The 18,128-nt window shown below is 43.9% G+C and overlaps 1 protein-coding gene and 1 pseudogene across 1 annotated transcript in view; both read right to left on the bottom strand.

Moving 5' to 3' along the window:
- LOC126249555 (uncharacterized) overlaps positions 1 to 18,128 on the bottom strand; it is an 82,780-nt gene that overhangs the window by 60,706 nt on the left and 3,946 nt on the right. The gene's annotated exons all lie outside the window — the stretch shown is intronic.
- LOC126249900 (5S ribosomal RNA) lies at positions 3,909 to 4,026 on the bottom strand (annotated as a pseudogene).

Genomic DNA, 18,128 nt, shown 5'->3' on the forward strand with positions numbered 1-18,128 from the left:
GCTAAGCTTGTTGGTTGTCAACTCTCTCTCTAATATGTTAAAGGTGATTTGTATCCCATTATTATTGACTGCCAATGAAAACGAGCAGTTTTAATCTTAACATAACGATTTAAATTGGTCTCTCCTCAATACAACTTTGACCGACACAGAAGCTAATCGGCTACGTTTTCCGTACTTGGGTATCACATGATTGGGCGTTTTGTATAGAAGGATATGTTACTCCAAGGTTCTCCATATTTCTGCAGATAAATTGCAAAATTTTTAATTATACCGAGGTTTCTCAGAGGTCGAAGAGGCTCAGTGATTGTGGAATCGTATTCGAGAGGAGTGCGATTCAATACCTCGTCCGACCACCATGATTTAAATATCGCGTGGTTGCGTCAAATCCCTTAAAAATGTTCAAATATGTGTGAAATCTTACGGGACTTAACTGCTAAGGTCATCAGTCCCTAAGCTTACACACTACTTAACCTAAATTATCCTAAGGACAAACACACACACCCATGCCCGAGGGAGAACTCGAACCTCCGCCGGGACCAACCGCACAGTCCATGACTGCAGCGCCCGAGACCGCTCGGCTAATCCCGCGCGGCAAATCCCTTAAGGTGGTTCTGACAGTTCTTTTTATAAGGTACGTTATTTTTTTTCCTTCATTGTCGAATCTGAACTCACGGGCCGTCTAAAATCAGCTTTTCGTCAACAGGACTTTGAATTGTGACGTCCCTTTCTTTTCTCCCAACGTTTGTAACTTCACGGGCGACGGACTCCGTACGCATCTTGAATGGCTGAGAACTCCACTACAGAACTGGTAACGAATCTTACGTAGTCAGAATACGTGGATGTCATTCCACATGACCGGGAAAACTCTTCCTTGACAAATATCACCAGCGTTTAGTTCCCGACGCCATATCGACGTAGATAACAACCCTATCCAGAATCATTAGTGTGCACTCGACGATAGTATTGAAAAAGTATTTGAAAATATCGGAACTGGTAGATCATAAATGGTAATATTGGTCTGATGGAGAACACAAGCATGGTCACCGGAAGTATCACAGAGTGAAAACTTTATTTTTTTACGAAATACTGTTTACTAGTTAAAAAAAGTAATAACACTAATTCTCAAGTTCTGTAGCAAAGTGATACTTTGTGCTGAGTCTTCCAGGGTCACATTGTCATTCCTTATGAGTTTTGTAACATATTGGAAGCGATGGGAAAAAATTAACACTAAACGTACACTGCTGGAAAAAAATTAGTACACCTGGGAAGACGACGTCGAGTTTGATTCGAAGAGAACATAACCCGCCTGGAGGATTTCCCATAATAAAATACCAACAGCCGTTATTTTGGTTTTATTTGTTAGGCAACCTGTTTCGGCATTACATCATGCCATCTTCACGCCTGCGTATATCGGGTAACTGTCGTGTTGGAGACCAATGCAGCACTGTCAACAGGTATCGTGAAGATTTTTTTTTTCCACGGGTATTTGCGCTCCTTGGACAGTTGACAGCAACTGTCCCACGGGCATGTGCACTCCTTGGACAGTTGACAGCAACTGTCCCACAGGCATGTGCGCTCCTTGCACAGTTGACAGCAACTGTCCCACAGGCATGTGCGCTCCATGGACAGTTGACAGCAACCGTCCCACGGGCATGTGCGCTCCTTGGACAGTTGAAAGCAACTGTCCCACAGGCATGTGCGCTCCTTGCACAGTTGACAGCAACTGTCCCACAGGCATGTGCGCTCCATGGACAGTTGACAGCAACCGTCCCACGGGCATGTGCGCTCCTTGGACAGTTGACCAATCTTCACGATACCTATTGACTGTGCTCGCTGGCCGCGGTGGCCGAGTGGTTCTAGGCGCTCGAGTCTGGAACCGCGCGCCTGCTACAGTCGCAGGTTCGAATCCTGCCTCGGGCATGAATGTCTGTGATGTCCTTAGGTTAGTTAGATTTAAGTAGTTCTAAGCTCTAGGGGACTGATGACCTCAGATGTTAAATCCCATAGTGCTCAGAGCCATTTGAACCATTTTTGTGGGATAGTAGATATACTGATAATGGCTTCAGTGTCGTCCGCCGACAGATAGAGTGGTGGCAGGATAATGCACGACCGCATGTTGCAGGCTCTGTACGGGACTTTTTGGATACAGAAAATGTTCGACTCCTGCTGTGGCCAGCACATTCTCCAGATGACTCACCAATTGAAAACGTCTGGTCAATGGTGGCCTGAGCAACTGGCTCGTCACAAAACGCCAGTCACTACTCTTCATGAACTGTGGTATCGTGTTGAAGCTGCATGGGCAGCTGTACCTGTACACGCTATCTAAGCTCTGTTTGACTCAATGCCCAGGAGTATCAAGGCCGTTATTACGGCCAGAGGTGGTTGTTCTGGGTACTGATTTCTCAGGATCTATGCACCCAAATTGCGTGAAAATGTAATCACATGTCAGTTCTAGTATAATATATTTGTCCAATGAACACCCGTTTATCATCTGCATTTCTTCTTGGTGTAGCGATTTTAATGGCCAGTGGTCTAGTACAGTTACCGCAACACAGATAAGAGGACTTGTGAGTCCAGACGTGTCAACACGGATTATTGCGAACCGATTATTAGCAGTGGGACTGCGGGCACGCACACATCAAGCCCGTCTTCGACTCACGCCATAGCATCGACGTACACGCTCGACTAGTACCACCAGAGGATCAATTGAAAGATAGAACGGCACACTGTGGTCTTCGGCGATGAAAGCAGATCTGCCTGCACTGAAGTGACGGTCGCTTGCAAGTACAAGGCAACCTTGGTGAGCGCTGTCTCTGGAGTGCATACACCCAAGACACCCTGGCCCCATCGCAGTACTTATGCTCTGTAGTGTGATAAGCTAAAGTTCTCATTAAGCTCTTGAGTTTCTGGAGAGGACGCTAAGCAGACCTCAGTATGTGGAGAATGTTGCTAGACCCATTCTTTTGCCGTTATCGCAGCAGTAATGCTCGGCCACACACTCCCTGTGGAACTCAATGTGCTCTGCAAGACGTGTAGTATCTTCACTGGCCAGCACTTGTCTTCAGTCGAGCATGTGTGGGATATAATGGGACGAGAAGTTACTCGTGCGACACATCAACCAATAACTCTTACAAAGCTACGTGAATAGGTCGAGCATGCGTGGAATGACGTATCCCAGGACAACATTCGCCATCTGTACGATCGATTGGATGCCAGAGTCAGCGCTTGCGTCTCCACCTGTGGAGGCTACACCACGTACTAACATGGCTGTTTCAGCATGGGTCGTCCGGCCGAAGTGGTCGAGCGGTTCTAGGCTCTTCAGTCTGGAACCGCGCTACCGCTACGGTCGCAGGTTCGAATCCTGCCTCCGGCATGGATGTGTGTGATGTCCTTAGGTTAGTTAGGTTTGAGTAGTTCTAAGTTCTAGGGGACTGATGACCTCAGATGTTAAGTCCCATAGTGCTCAGAGCCATTTGAACCATTTTTTCAGCATGGATCGATATCTGCTACCTCAGAACCGCTTGTGCTATTGTTCTGTAAATGTAATCATTTCATGTACTCCATATGCACTGTCACAACAACAAATCTTGAGTGAATTGGAAACCAGTAAAATGGTGTATTAATTTTATTTTCCGCCAGTATATATTCTTGGTCGTGAATGGCAACAGAAAATCCTTATGCTACTGAAATTGTAGGTCACTAAAAAACCACTCCGTCTACAGGCCACAAGTGGCCCATCGGGACCACCCGACCGCCGTATCATCCTCCGAGGAGGATGCGGATAGGAGGGGCATGGGGTCAGCACACCGCTCTCCCGGTCATTATGATGGTATTTTTGACCGAAGCCGCTACTATTCGGTCGAGTAGCTCCTCAATTGGCATCACGAGGTTGAGTGCACCCTGAAAAATGGCAACAGTGCATGGTGGCCTGGATGGTCACCCATCCAAGTGCCGACTACGCCCGACAGCGCTTAACTTCGGTGATCTCACGGGAACCGGTGTATCCACTGCGGCAAGGCCGTTACCTAGGTCACTAAAATATGCTATTTAACTCCTTACTTAACTCAGAATTTTATGGAAAAACCGGCCAGATGGGCCTGTTTCCCTGGGAATTACCATCAGGGGGTTATTCGCTCGGCCACTTCAGCGACAGCTAGTAGGAGTCATGTTTGGACTCAGTGTAATGCCATCCAAGCAAGAAAAACGGCCGGATAGTGTCAGATTACTGAACTGGTTGGTGTGGAGCTAGTAACATCGTTTAAATATCGTTTGGTTCGTTGGTTGATTGATTTGGGGGGAGGAGACCAAACTGCGACGTCATCGGTCTCATCGGATTAGGAAAGGATGGGGAAGGAAGTCGGCCGTACCCTTTCAAAGGAACCATCCCGGCAATTGCCTGAAGAGATTTAGGGAAATCGCGGAAAACCTAAATCAGGATGTCCGGGCGCGGGATTGAGTGTCCAGTGTGCAACCACTGCGTCACCTCGCTCGGTAAATATCGTTTCCAGGGGTTATACTACACAGCGATACGAAATAGGGCGAGCACGTGTGTTTGTGATAAGGAAGGTGAATGGAAGAGTTAGATTGTTCGGAGGGTTCTGGGAAGTCGCATTCAGAATCTTACCTGTATCAGTGTACGAGTCTATAATTCTGCGGTCCTGTCAAGGGGACTCCAGATAAGCTACTGACGAAATTCAAAAGATCTCTGATACTGTGCCAAAATTCGACTGTCCTTCAATGTGTATCTCTCGTATATGTTGTGAGAATAAGACTGGGTGCATGGAGCCTTACAGATGGTCATTTTTCACTCGCTATCTAAACGAATGAAATAGGACAGCGAGTTGCTGATATTACTACATGGTAAGCCCGTCAAGCACATTACATCGTCTTCAGCGGTTTGCACATGTAGATGCAGAAATACACGCAACTCAAACGTGTAAAGCCTGACAAAGCATACGTAACGAATATTATATGATGCACTGCTGAACGTAATTCGCTAAAGATACAATACTGTAACGTTATTGCAGCCTCTGCTTTGTTTAGTCACATATCCAGGGGATTGGGGGGGGGGGGGGGCTGGGGGACGGAAGTGTTTGGCAAACTGGCGATAAACGACGAAGAACGTATTTCAATGAGTTCTATATTTTCATAAATACTGACCGCATACAGATACTTGGGAATACAGATAAAACAATTTTTGATTAACAGTCCCAGCCCTCATAATGCCGTCCCTTAAGGATGAAATATTCATACTTGGAAACGAAAAGAGCATTTCCTCTTGATAGTGTAAAATTCAGGGTTAGTCAAAAAGAAAGTTAAATGTTTTGACGGATGATAGTATTAGTGACTCTGAACAAAAAACTTTCATTTGAACATTTCTTAACAGTTTCCGAGGAAGCTAATGAGAACTATTGGGAACAGGACAGATGCAAGTGATAGTAAATAAAACATTTTGATTTAATATTTTGTTTAACTGTGTACACTTCATCACAAAAGATGCTCTTGTAGATAGCTCTGTGTTGCTGATCTAAGCTCATTCGTACGGTCCTCTACTTCACAACATGCATGTAAAATACCAACAAGAAGTTCCTCCTTTGTGTCCAATCTGCGCTTGTAGCTTCGCTCTAAGCCAGCTCCACAAACAGTAATCTAATCGAGTAAGATGAGAGCGGGTGAAGAAGGACATGCGACTTATGTCCACGACTTTCAAACAGATATATGTGATGTAAGGATAAGATGAGGGCGTACGTTCATTTGAATTTTTTTTCAGAACCATTAATACTGTCATCCCTCAAAGCATGCACCTTTCCTCCCGATTCATCCTGTATTGAAACTGACTAAAGCCCCTATCAGGTCGTCCAACAGGGCTGTCTAGCAATACTCCCAGCACTGTTATGTATGTGCACCACATACACCATCTGATCAAACGTCTCCGGACACCCCTATGTGATGCGGAATTGACCACCAGATGTCAAGAGAGGGGGATCCACGAGTGTAAAAAGAGGAGGGTACTATGGTGTTGTCAGTGGAAAAGCAGAATGAGTCGGTCATTACAGCTCTGTGACTTCGAAACTGGAATAGTCATCGGGTGTAGCCCGAGCAGGAAATTCTTCAGGGACATTTCAGCCCTTCTAAGCTGGCCAAATCGACTGTTCGTGATTTGGTTGTGAAGCGTAAACGTGAAGGAACAAACTCAGCAAAACTAAGACCAGGAAGACCTCACGTAGTGACGGACAGGGGCCGTCGAACAATGCGGAGGATAGCTGTAAAAAATCGCAAAAAATCAGTGGAAAAAACCACTTATGAATTCCGAACAGCTATCAGCAGTTCACCGAACAGCTCCTCGTAACCCACACATTTCTGTAGGAAATGATAAGCGAGGCTTGAGGTGGTATAAAGAGCGAGTGATGTGGAGTGATGAATCACTCTATTGCCTTTGGCAATCCAGTGGAGTGGATTACTTTTGACGTCTGCCTGTAGAGTGTTACTTGCAATGATGTTTGCTGTCAGCATGGAAATACAGAGGAGGTGGTGGTGTTATGATACGAGGGTGTTTTACGTGGTAAGCGTATGGTTCCCTTAATGTGCTCAATAAAATGCTAAATGCGGAAGGATATGAACACATTTTACAGTGATATAAAAATATAAAAAATTATACGTAAATTATTATGTTATAAATTAAATTATATATAAAATTATGTGATATAAAATGATCAGATATCACAGAATGGGCATATCTGTGATCGTTCGACACGAAAATTAGTCTGCTTTGCCTGTTTTCATTCGCTTATGTCGTTTGGTACCATATTTTGGGGTAACTCTTCCCATTCTAAAAGGATATTTTTGGCTCAGAAACAGTCGGTTCGGGCAATAAGTGGTGTAAGTTCGCGAACCTCTTGTCGGCTCTTGTTCACTAGTCTGGGTATTTTGACATTGGTCTCTCAATACATATATTCTTTACTGTCGTTTCTTGTCAACGATATCAGCCTATTCCCAAGAATAAGCAGCTTTCACAGTTAAAACTTGGCAGAACCTGCATTTGGATCAGACTTTCTTACCTCTTGTGCAGAAAGGTGTGCAGTATATTGTTACATCCATTTTCAATAAGCTACCACAAGAATTCATAAAGCTTAGCAGTAATGCACGCGGTTTCGAATCGAAACTGAAAAGTTTCCTCTTGGGTCACTCCATCCATTCTGTTGAGAAGTTCCTCGAAACATTAAGCTGATTCTTATGTAATATTGTTGATTGCGTTTACTTAAACTTATGGCTTGACTTTTTTGGGTTTATAAACATTTTATTTTTATCTGTTATTACTTTTATGTTGTAGTTTCATGTACTGACACGTTCCATGACCTTGGAGATTCGCTCCTCAATTTGGTCCTACCGAACTTGACGTGTAAATAAATAAACAGATAAAAAGTCCCGAGATGATGACTGCTTGGATGAGCATGACAATGCATTCTTTCGTACAGCAGCATCGGTGAGGCAATGGTTTGTGGACAGGAACATTACTGAAAAGGACTAACCAGCCGAGAGTCCCGACCTGAACTTAAAGGAACACCTCGGTATGAGTTATAACGTCGAATTCGCTCCAGACTCAAGCGTCCAACATCATTAGCTTTCGGCTCTTGCAGAAGACTGGGACGCCATTTCTCCACAAGCATTCAGAGACCTAACTGCAGCCCGCATCTCGTGGTCGTGCGGTAGCGTTCTCGCTTCCCATGCCCGGGTTCCCGGGTTCGATTCCCGGCGGGGTCAGGGATTTTCTCTGCCTCGTGATGGCTGGGTGTTGTGTGATGTCCTTAGGTTAGTTAGGTTTAAGTAGTTCTAAGTTCTAGGGGACTGATGACCATAGATGTTAAGTCCCATAGTGCTCAGAGCCATTTGAACCATTTGAACCTAACTGCAAGTGTCCCCAGCAGAGTCCTAGTCGTCATAAAGGCGAATGGTGGAAACAACCCATAGTAATGTCTATTCATAGGTGTTCGGATACTTTTGATCAGATAGCGTGAAGCATTCTCCTGCTACTAACAAGGGAACCTCCCCATTGCACCCCCCTCAGATGTAGTTATAAGTTGGCACAGTTGATAGGCCTTGAAAAACTGAACACAGATCAATCGAGAAAACAGGAAGAAGTTGTGTGGAACTATGAAAAAAATAAGCAAAATATACGAACTGAGTAGTTCATGCACAATATAGGCAACATCAAGGAGAGGGTGATCTCACGAGTGCCGTGGTCCCGTGGTCCCGTCGTTAGCGTGAGCAGCTGCGGACTGAGAGGTCTTTGGTTCAAGTCTCCCTCGAGTGAAAATTTTAATTTTTTATTTTCAGACAATTATTATCTGTCCGTCCGATGCGAGGTAACTGCGCCGTTGTATGGGGACGCTACACCTAAACAAACTTCGAAACACGCGACGTCAGTCGACTACAACGCACGGAAGAGATAGTATTCCTCCTAACGAGGCTCCCTGGCTGGCAGTTGACTGTTCGCTACTTTGGACAAGAGTGCATTAAATACGTGAGATGTATTGCGTGGGCAATATGAATCCAGCAAATATAGCGGACGGACGGACAGATAATAATTGTCTGAAAATAAAAAAATTAAAATTTTCATCCGAGGGAAGACTTAAACCACGGACCTCTTGCTCACGCTAACCACGGGACCACGCCGCCCTTGAGCTCATGTTTTCCTTGATGTTGTATATGATGCTCATGGGCTACTCAGTTTGTATATTTTGCTTATTTTTTTCATAGTTCCACATAACTTCTTCCTGTTTTCTCGATTGCTCTGTGTACAGTTTTTCAAGGCCTATCCACTTTGCCAACTTATAACTAAATCTGAGGGGGGTGTGATGGGGAGGTTCCCTTGTAAGCATCTGAACCTCTGTCGTTATTAATGCACCAGTGAGTAGAGTGGTCGTTGCAGCTAGTCAGCCGCGGTGCTCCCGTGATATTCAAATGCAGTAACCTATACAAACCAATAGTTTTGAGAACGGCGTCTACAAGTGGGCATCTGCTTCCCGCTTCAGGAACCGGCGCCGTTGTTATCCGCTAGTCACGACACAATAAATACCCACCGGGGATAGAAGATACAACACGAGTCGCTTCCTCCGTGATGTTAGAGCGTTGCGTAAGGTGACAGCCTCACGACTTGAGCTGCGCAAGTGCACGACCTAACCTGTTCCTCTCGACCCACTTCCTTCCCAGTAGAAACTGAAAGTGCTTTTCGGGATGCGCAGTCATCGCAATGTCAGTAAAGGCTCAGTCGTCTTTTATGAGCACGCTACTGTTTGCGCTACACGCAATGAATTCAACACACTTTTAGTAGCTCAGTGAGACTGTTAATAGGCAGTGAAGCATATTATAGAGAGGCAGCACACTGAGAGGGATTTTGAGTTTTCAAACATTCACCAAAAAAATGTACAGTAGTTATTAGGGTAGAGTGCTGTAACTTGGAACACTTTTCAGATTTTCGCCTCTAGTCAGCTTTGTAATAGAAGTTTTATACAATTTCAGATTCCATTTTTAAATGGTTGAGTTCAATTTATTGCTGCCACAATCTTTTTCTGAAATTACTCCGGAAAAGTAAGGTTTTTGCAAATACGAAGAAACGGTTCCAAGGTACACACATTATCACTTACCTAGAAACAAATATTCTGCTCAAGTTAGACGTGTAACATTGAGAGAACCTTGTCAAAACTATATTTAATGGTCTCTCTGTTATGTTATTGATCTACCATACATCACCATTCGGTAAGTGAAATCAAATAAAGAAGAAGTATTATTAAAAATTAGTCAGAAGTTAAAAACATTTTGAAATAAAAGCTATTGGCAAAGAAAAAAAAACAATTTTCATGAAGGGGAAAACTGTTAAGAAATTAAATAAAAGCAGTTCACATCAAACATTACGTGTTGTGTGGCAGGAGACCTTCCGTTTCAAGGTACAAGATGGCGCACGACAGAGGAAGTAGGGTTAAACCGTTCACACGTTATGTACCAAGTTGTAAAAATATACAGAATTCTGCTCACCATAAAACGTTCTAACTGAAGAATTAACTACATTTTCCAAATAGCTTCAATGTATTATCAGCACTTATGTATGTAAAACTCGTAATATTTCCAAACGATGCACAAAACACTTGTCTCTCAACAACAAAAACAGTAGAAAATGCAGCAAACTGCTTAACAGCGGTCTCTAGCGTGTGTTACTTCATATGATTTTAAAGTCGCTCACTAGAATATGAGGCCAAACAAGAACCATCATGTTGTACTAGGTACACTATCCTCCATGTACAAAACTCTCAGCTACAGATAGTTGCTGCCCTTACCACAACAAAACTAAGAAGACTGCACATAACTACTTCAAACGCGAAATGACTTTCATTTAAGCCTGATATGAAAAAGGAAGATGTTGTATTAGTAGGGCCTTTTTGTTGATGAACGTGGGATCTCCTTGTCTCTCTTTCGCATTTCACTTATCTTGTGCTGTAGAAATGTTAACTATTCTGACGTTACTTTAAAGTTTGGAAAAATAACAAACAGAAGAATATAATAATTCGCCGTGTGGTTTGTGCGTGGTATCCGCGACAAGCAGAATGAGTCCTTAACATCGGTTAGACGTCTATCTCTCACTTATGAGGCTCTTTGACAGGGAAGGATCACCGAACCCTGGAGTAGTGGAAACGAGTTTCACAAGTATGTTTCATTGTAATGATTTTGAGTGGCTGGAACACATCTACGGAGGAGTTAGCTAGCGAAACGTTTGGGACACAAAGAGTAGAACTAACCGGTGATATTGAACGTTACAGATTTACTTGACCCACGGAAGAGCGGCAATGAGATGCCTCTGACAAACAAGTTGTGAATTATAGAGTAATCTCGTAGATGTAGATGGATCCACTATAGAGTACTTAAAAAGTTAAGTGAAACGGTATTAAATGAGGAACCTAGGCATATACTACACCCCCCCCCCCCCCTACGTATCATGAACGCAAAATTTGTCTAACTATACCGCTCACAGAGGTATTTAAGCAACCTTTCTTCTCGTGCTCCATATGCCTACGGAATGGTACAATGGGAAGTACTCTCTGCCATGCACTTCGCAATGGTTTGCAGAGTGTGGATGTAGACGTAGACGTGCGTCCCGACCTTGAGGGCTGCAAGTTAGTCGAGAATCCTTATCGAGTGAGAACAAGTGCAAAGAAGCTCAAATATGATCTGCACGATTGCTAGCATAAATTAATTTTGTCGGTGAAAGTGCATTACACAGATGGTCAGAGTATAGTAAATGAAGCAGTATATACTGAATCGTTCTTCCCGACCCACATTCGAAAACACAAGGTGAGAACTAATGCCTGATCTGGTCCTAGCTAACCTGCAACGTTTTAAGGTGTATGAATTTATACTATTTGCAGTGTCTGTGTTTACTACTCAGAGATAGGGGATCCAGTATCAGAATCAGAATTTAAGAGAGCTTTGGAAGACTTAAGATCAAATAAGGCAGAAGGGATGGATAACATTCCATCAGAATTTCTAAAACCATGGGGGGAAGTGGTAACAAAACTACTATTCACGTTGGTGTGTAGAATGTATGAGTCTGGTAAAATACCATCTGATTTTCTGGAAATAATCATCCACACTATTCCGAAGACTGCAAGAGCTGACAAGTGCGAAAAGTTATCGCACAATCAGCTTGACAGCTCATGCGTCCAAGTTGCTTACAAGAATAATATACAGAACAATGGAAAAGAAAATTGAGGATGTGTTAGATGACGATCAGCGTGGCTTGGGAAAAGATAAAGGCACCAGAGGGGCAATTCTGACGTTACGGTTGATAATGGAAGTAAGACTAAAGAAAAATGAAGACATGTTCATAGCATTTGTCGACCTAGAAAAAGCGTTCGACAATGTAAAATGGTGCAATATATTCGAAATTCTGAGAAAAATATGGGTAAGCTATAGGGAGAGACGGTTAATACGTAACAAGCAAAAGAGAATAATAAGAGTGGACGACCAAGAACGAAGTGCTCGGATTAAAAAGTGTGTAAGATAGGGATGTAGTCTTTCGCCCCTACTGTTCAATCTGTACATAGAAGAAGCAATGATGGAATTAAAACAAAGATCGAGGAGTGGAATTAAAATTCAAGGTGAAAGGACATTAATTATACGATTCGCTGATGACATTGCTATCCTGAGTGAAAGTGAAGAAGAATTACAGGATCTGATGAATGGAATGAACAGTCTGAGTGTACAATATGTGTTGAAAGTAAATCAGAGAAAGATGAAGGTAATGAGAAGTAGCAGAAACGAGAAAAGCGCAAAACATAACATCAGGATTGAAGGTCACGAAGTTAATCAAGTTAAATAATTCTACTATCTAGACAGCAAAATAACAAGTGGCGGGCGGAGTAATGAGGACATCAAAAGCAGCCTAGAGCTGGCAGAAAGGGCATCCCTGGCCATGAGAATTCTACTAGTATCAAACATATGCCTTAATTTGAGGAAGAAACTACTGAGAATTTACGTTTGGAGAACAGCATCGTATGGTAATGCAACTTAGACTGTGGAGAAACCGGAACAGAAGAGAATCGAAAAATTTGAGATGTGGCGCTACAGACGAATGTTGAAAATTAGGTGGACTGATAAGGTAAGGAATGAGGGGCTTCTGCGCAGAATCGTAGAGGAAAGTAATATGTCGAAAACACTGACAAGGAGAAGGGAGAGAATGGTAGAGCATCTGTTAAGACATCAGAAAACGACTTCCATGGTAGCCTACTAGAGGGAGCTGTACAGGGCAAAAACTATAGAGGAAGACAGAGAGTGGAATTCATCGAGCAAATAATTGAGGACATAGGTTGCAAGCGCTACTTTGAGATGAAGAGGTTGGCACAGGAGAGGAATTCGTGGCGGGCCGCATCAAACCAGTCACAAGATCGATGACTCAAAAAAATGTAGTGTCCTTCAGGCATATGTATGCACGCATGCCTGTCTGAAGGACATTTCGAAGCAGACGGTTAAACACAGACACTGCATATAGTATACTACTGGCCATTAAAATTGCTACACCAAGAAGAAATGCAGATGATAAACGGGTATTCATTGGACAAATATATTATACTAGAAGTGACATCTGATTACATTTTCACTCAATTTGGGTGCATAGATCCTGAGACGTGGTACTGAGGCGGTTTCCTACATCCAAGTAGATAAATACCGGGCTGGTTTCCACACCCCGCCTCAGATACACACTGTGCAAAGATTTTGAAAACGTTGCCTGTCGTCTCGACTGCTAGTGATACGAGGCCGTTGGGATCCAGCACGGAGTTCCGTATTACCCTCCTGAACCCACAGATTCCATATTCTGCTAACAGTCATTGGATCTCGACCAACGCGAGCAGCAATGTCGCGATACGATAAACCGCTATCGCGATAGGCTACAATCCGACCTTTTTCAAAGTCGGAAACGTGATGGTACGCATTTCTCCTCCTTACACGAGGCATCACAACAACGTTTCATTAGGCAACGCCGATCAACTGCTGTTTGTGTATGAGAAGTCGGTTGGAAACTCTCCTCATGTCAGCACGTTGTAGGTGTCACCACCGGCGCCAACCTTGTGTGAATGCTCTGAAATCTAATCATTTGCGTATCACAGCATCTTCTTCGTGTCGGTTAAATTTCGCGTCTGTAGCACGTCATCTTCGTGGTATAGAAATTTTAATAGTCAGTAGTGTATTTACATGCCGGCAAAGGCCGCTACAATAACAAGTAAGTCTCTTCGTGTGCGGGAATGGCAGCGATCTTGCGAGTGCAGGACTTGGACACAGAGTGACATATGGAGGTTTAGATCGGTCGTAGAAGCGTTCCTGGATACCGCAGGTGGTTAATGTCCGGTATAAATTTTCATATGTCGCCAATAAATTTCACAATTGGAGTCTCATCGTATTCGCTATTGCGAACACATTTCTTTTGGATGAATGTGAATGCGTCTTTACGCGATCCGCGCACTAACAACGACTGCTCGGAACCGTTCCGTTGAAATTAAAAGTCACCACCTTGCGCCGTGTCGTACTTCTGCTACCGGATGGTAATCCTGCAATGCTTTTAAGATGAGGTGTTAGGGAGGGGTATTAATTCATCGTAATATAATAACATATTTCGAACAACAAACAAAACAGGGAACAAATAATACTCTACCAGCACGGAGAATTGATTCCCTGTCATCTAAGTTCGTAGAGGTGTAAGTTAATCACTTGGGCACTGCTCCGATTAACGATGGTGTAACGCGTCGCTTGCATACATGAGGTAGATATAAGCTGTTAAGTTTCGGACGCCCTATGCAACATAAAGTCATTTATTTTTGTGCCTCTTGGTAAGTAATGGAACCTACGTAAAGACTTCTGGCCGTGATTGTTTTGAAAATTAAAACGCAGTGACCTCAGGCCCGTCACGCAGGTTACTATTGAACGTCCCTTCTCTTAGAACAATATGATGACCTTTTACAAAAGGGCGAGTATTTATTGGTATTGTGTAGATGAATGGTGAGAGTCTGTTATGTGTATGGAATGATGCTAATTATGGATTTAAAGAGAAGAAACACCTGTGGTCTTCAGTCTCTTATTCACCCTGGAAGACAGAATCTGTGTACCCCACGTGCCTGCGTCTAGAGTAAATCCCTTAAGCGTGTGTGAGAACATTTTCTAAATCTTTGCATAGTGTGTATCTGAGGCAGGGCGTGGAAACCAGCCCTGTATTTATTTACTTGGATGTGGGAAACCGCCTAAGTACCACGTCCAGGCAAGCCGGCTTAACAGCCCCCGTCGCTAATCCGCGACGCGGGTTCGATTCGGGTCAGAGTCGGCTCCCCGCATCCCGGAAGAGGCGCGTTAACGCGCTCGACTATCCAGACGGGTTTTTGTATGGAATGGAAAGTAGGGAGGTGGTTGAAACTGGTGCCGGCACATACCCTAATCCTATCGACTCAGCGGTATTAACTTCTCCTTCCCGATCTCGATATGAACAGTGTGACATGTTCTCACCACGTAAGAGTCCGCCCCCGGTAGCTGAGTGGTCAGCGCGACAGAATACCAATCCTAGGGGCCCGGATTTCCGGCTGGGTAGGAAATTTTCTCCGCTCAGGGACTGGGTGTTGTGTTTTCCTAATCATTATCATTTCATCTCCATCGACATGCAAATCGCTGAAGTGACGTCAGATCGAAAGACTTGCACCCGGCGAATGGTCTACCCGACGGGAGGCCCTAGTCACATACGACCACGTAAGAAACTCCGCAGGGGTTTGCAGTTCAAACCAGGACAGTAGCGCACAGTTCAGTGATCAGAAGTTGAGCGCCACCACGTCTAATTTGTCTGATGACCGAGTATCGGCTACGAAGATTTCTTCCACTCCGATTATTCAAACAAGCTAGGTCTGGGACGAATGCAATAACGAATAAGCGTATATTCTGTCTCTTTGGTTCTGTTCAATCAGTTTTTACGTGCTAGACGTCAAGACAACAAAACATCACCTTCCATATTCTTCGGTGCAGAGACTACTCTTGTTATGATAGACACAATCGTACTTTGAGAATACCAAGAGTCAGTGTCAAGTTAACTACCAGATTCTTTTAATGATTAACAAACGCCGCTCGGGATTAGCCGCGCGGTCTATGGCGCTGCAGTCAGGGACTGTGCGGCTGGTCCTGGCGGAGGTTCGAGTCCTCCCTCGGGCATAGGTGTGTGTGTTTGTCCTTAGGATAATTTAGGTTAAGTAGTGTGTAAGCTTAGGGACTGATGACCTTAGCAATTAAGTCCCATAAGATTTCACACATATTTGAACATTTTTTTGATTAACAAACCAAATAATTGCCGACTCACAATGGCTCCTGAATGTTCATCTACACCTACATTTATACTCCGCAAGCCACCCAACGGTGTGTGGCGGAGGGCACTTTACGTGCCACTGTCATTACCTCGCTTTTCTGTTCCAGTAGCGCATGGTTCGCGGGAAGAACGACTGTCTGAAAGTCTCCGTGCGCGCTCGAATCTCTCTAATTTTACATTCGTGATCTCCTTGGGAGGTATAAGTAGGGGGAAGCAATACATTCGATACCTCATCCAGAAACGTACCCTCTCGAAACCTGGCGAGCAAGCTGGACCGCGATGCAGAGCGCCTCTCTTGCAGAGTCTTCCACTTGAGTTTGCTAAACATCTCCGTAAGGCTATCACGGTTACCAAATAACCCTGTGACGAAACGCGCGCCGCTCTTCTTTGGATCTTCTCTATCTCCTCCGTCAACCGGATTTGGTACGGATCCCACACTGATGAGCAATACTCAAGTATAGGTCGAACGAGTGTTTTCTAAGCCACCTCCTTTGTTGATGGTCTACATTTTCTAAGCACTCTCCCAATGAATCTCAACCTGGTACCCGCCTTACCAACAATTAATTTTATATGATCATTCCTCTTCAAATCGTTCCGCACGCATACTCCCAGATATTTTACAGAAGTAACCGCTACCAGTGTCCGTTCCGCCATCATATAATCATACAATAAAGGATCCTTCTTTCTATGTATTCGCAATACATTACATTTGTCTATGTTAAGGATCAGTTGCCACTCCCTGCACCAAGTGCCTATCCGCTGCAGATCTTCCTGCATTTCGCTACAATTTTCTAATGCTGCAACTTCTCTGTATACTACAGCATCATCTGCGAAAAGCCGCATGGAACTTCCGACACTGTCTACTAGGTCATTTATATATATTGTGAAAAGCAATGGTCCCATAACACTCCCCTGTGGCACGCCAGAGGTTAGTTTCACGTCTGTAGACGTCTCTCCATTGAGAACAACATGCTGTGTTCTGTTTGCTAAAAACTCTTCAATCCAGCCACACAGCTGGTCTGATATTCCGTAGGCTCTTACTTTGTTTATCAGGCAACAGTGGGGAACTGTATCGAACGCCTTCCGGAAGTCAAGGAAAATAGCATCTACCTGGGAGCCTGTATCTAATATTTTCTGGGTCTCATGAACAAATAAAGCGAGTTGGGTCTCACACGACCGCTGTTTCCGGAATCCATGTTGATTCCTACAGAGTAGATTCTGGGTTTCCAAAAACGACATGATACTCGACCAAAAAACATGTTCTAAAATTCTACAACAGATCGACGTCAGAGATATAGGTCTATAGTTTGGCGCATCTGCTCGACGACCCTTCTTGAAGACTGGGACTACCTGTGCTCTTTTCCAATTATTTGGAACCTTCCGTTCCTCTAGAGACTTGCGGTACACGGCTGTTAGAAGGGGGGCAAGTTCTTTCGCGTACTCTGTGTAGAATCGAATTGGTATCTCATCAGGTCCAGTGGACTTTCCTCTGTTGAGTGATTCCAGTTGCTTTTCTATTCCTTGGACACTTATTTCGATGTCAGCCATTTTTTCGTTTGTGCGAGGATTTAGAGAAGGAACTGCAGTGCGGTCTTCCTCTGTGAAACAGCTTTGGAAAAAGGTGTTTAGTATTTCAGCTTTACACGTGTCATCCTCTGTTTCAAGGCCATCATCATCCCGGAGTGTCTGGATATGCTGTTTCGAGCCACTTACTGATTTAACGTAAGACCAGAACTTCCTAGGATTTTCTGTCAAGTCGGTACATAGAATTTTACTTTCGAATTCACTGAACGCTTCACGTATCGCCCTCCATACGCTAACTTTGACATCGTTTAGCTTCTGCTTGTCTGAGAGGTTTTGGCTGCGTTTAAACTTGGAGTGAAGCTCTCTTTGCTTTCGCAGTAGTTTCTTAACTTTGTTGTTGAACCACGGTGGGTTTTTCCCGTCCCTCACAGTTTTACTCGGCATGTACCTGTCTAAAACGCATTTTACAATTGCCTTAAACGTTTTCCATAAACACTCAACATTGTCAGTGTCGGAACAGAAATTTTCGTTTTGATCTGTTAGGTAGTCTGAAATCTGCCTTCTATTACTCTTGCTAAACAGATAAACCTTCCTCCCTTTTTTTGTATTCCTATTAACTTCCATATTCAGGGATGCTGAAACGGCCTTATGATCACTGATTACCTGTTCTGCACATACAGAGTCGAAAAGTTCGGGTCTGTTTGTTATCAGTAGGTCCAAGATG

The sequence above is a fragment of the Schistocerca nitens genome, chromosome 3 (genome assembly GCF_023898315.1).
Source record: "Schistocerca nitens isolate TAMUIC-IGC-003100 chromosome 3, iqSchNite1.1, whole genome shotgun sequence".
NCBI classification, from domain to species: domain Eukaryota; kingdom Metazoa; phylum Arthropoda; class Insecta; order Orthoptera; family Acrididae; genus Schistocerca; species Schistocerca nitens.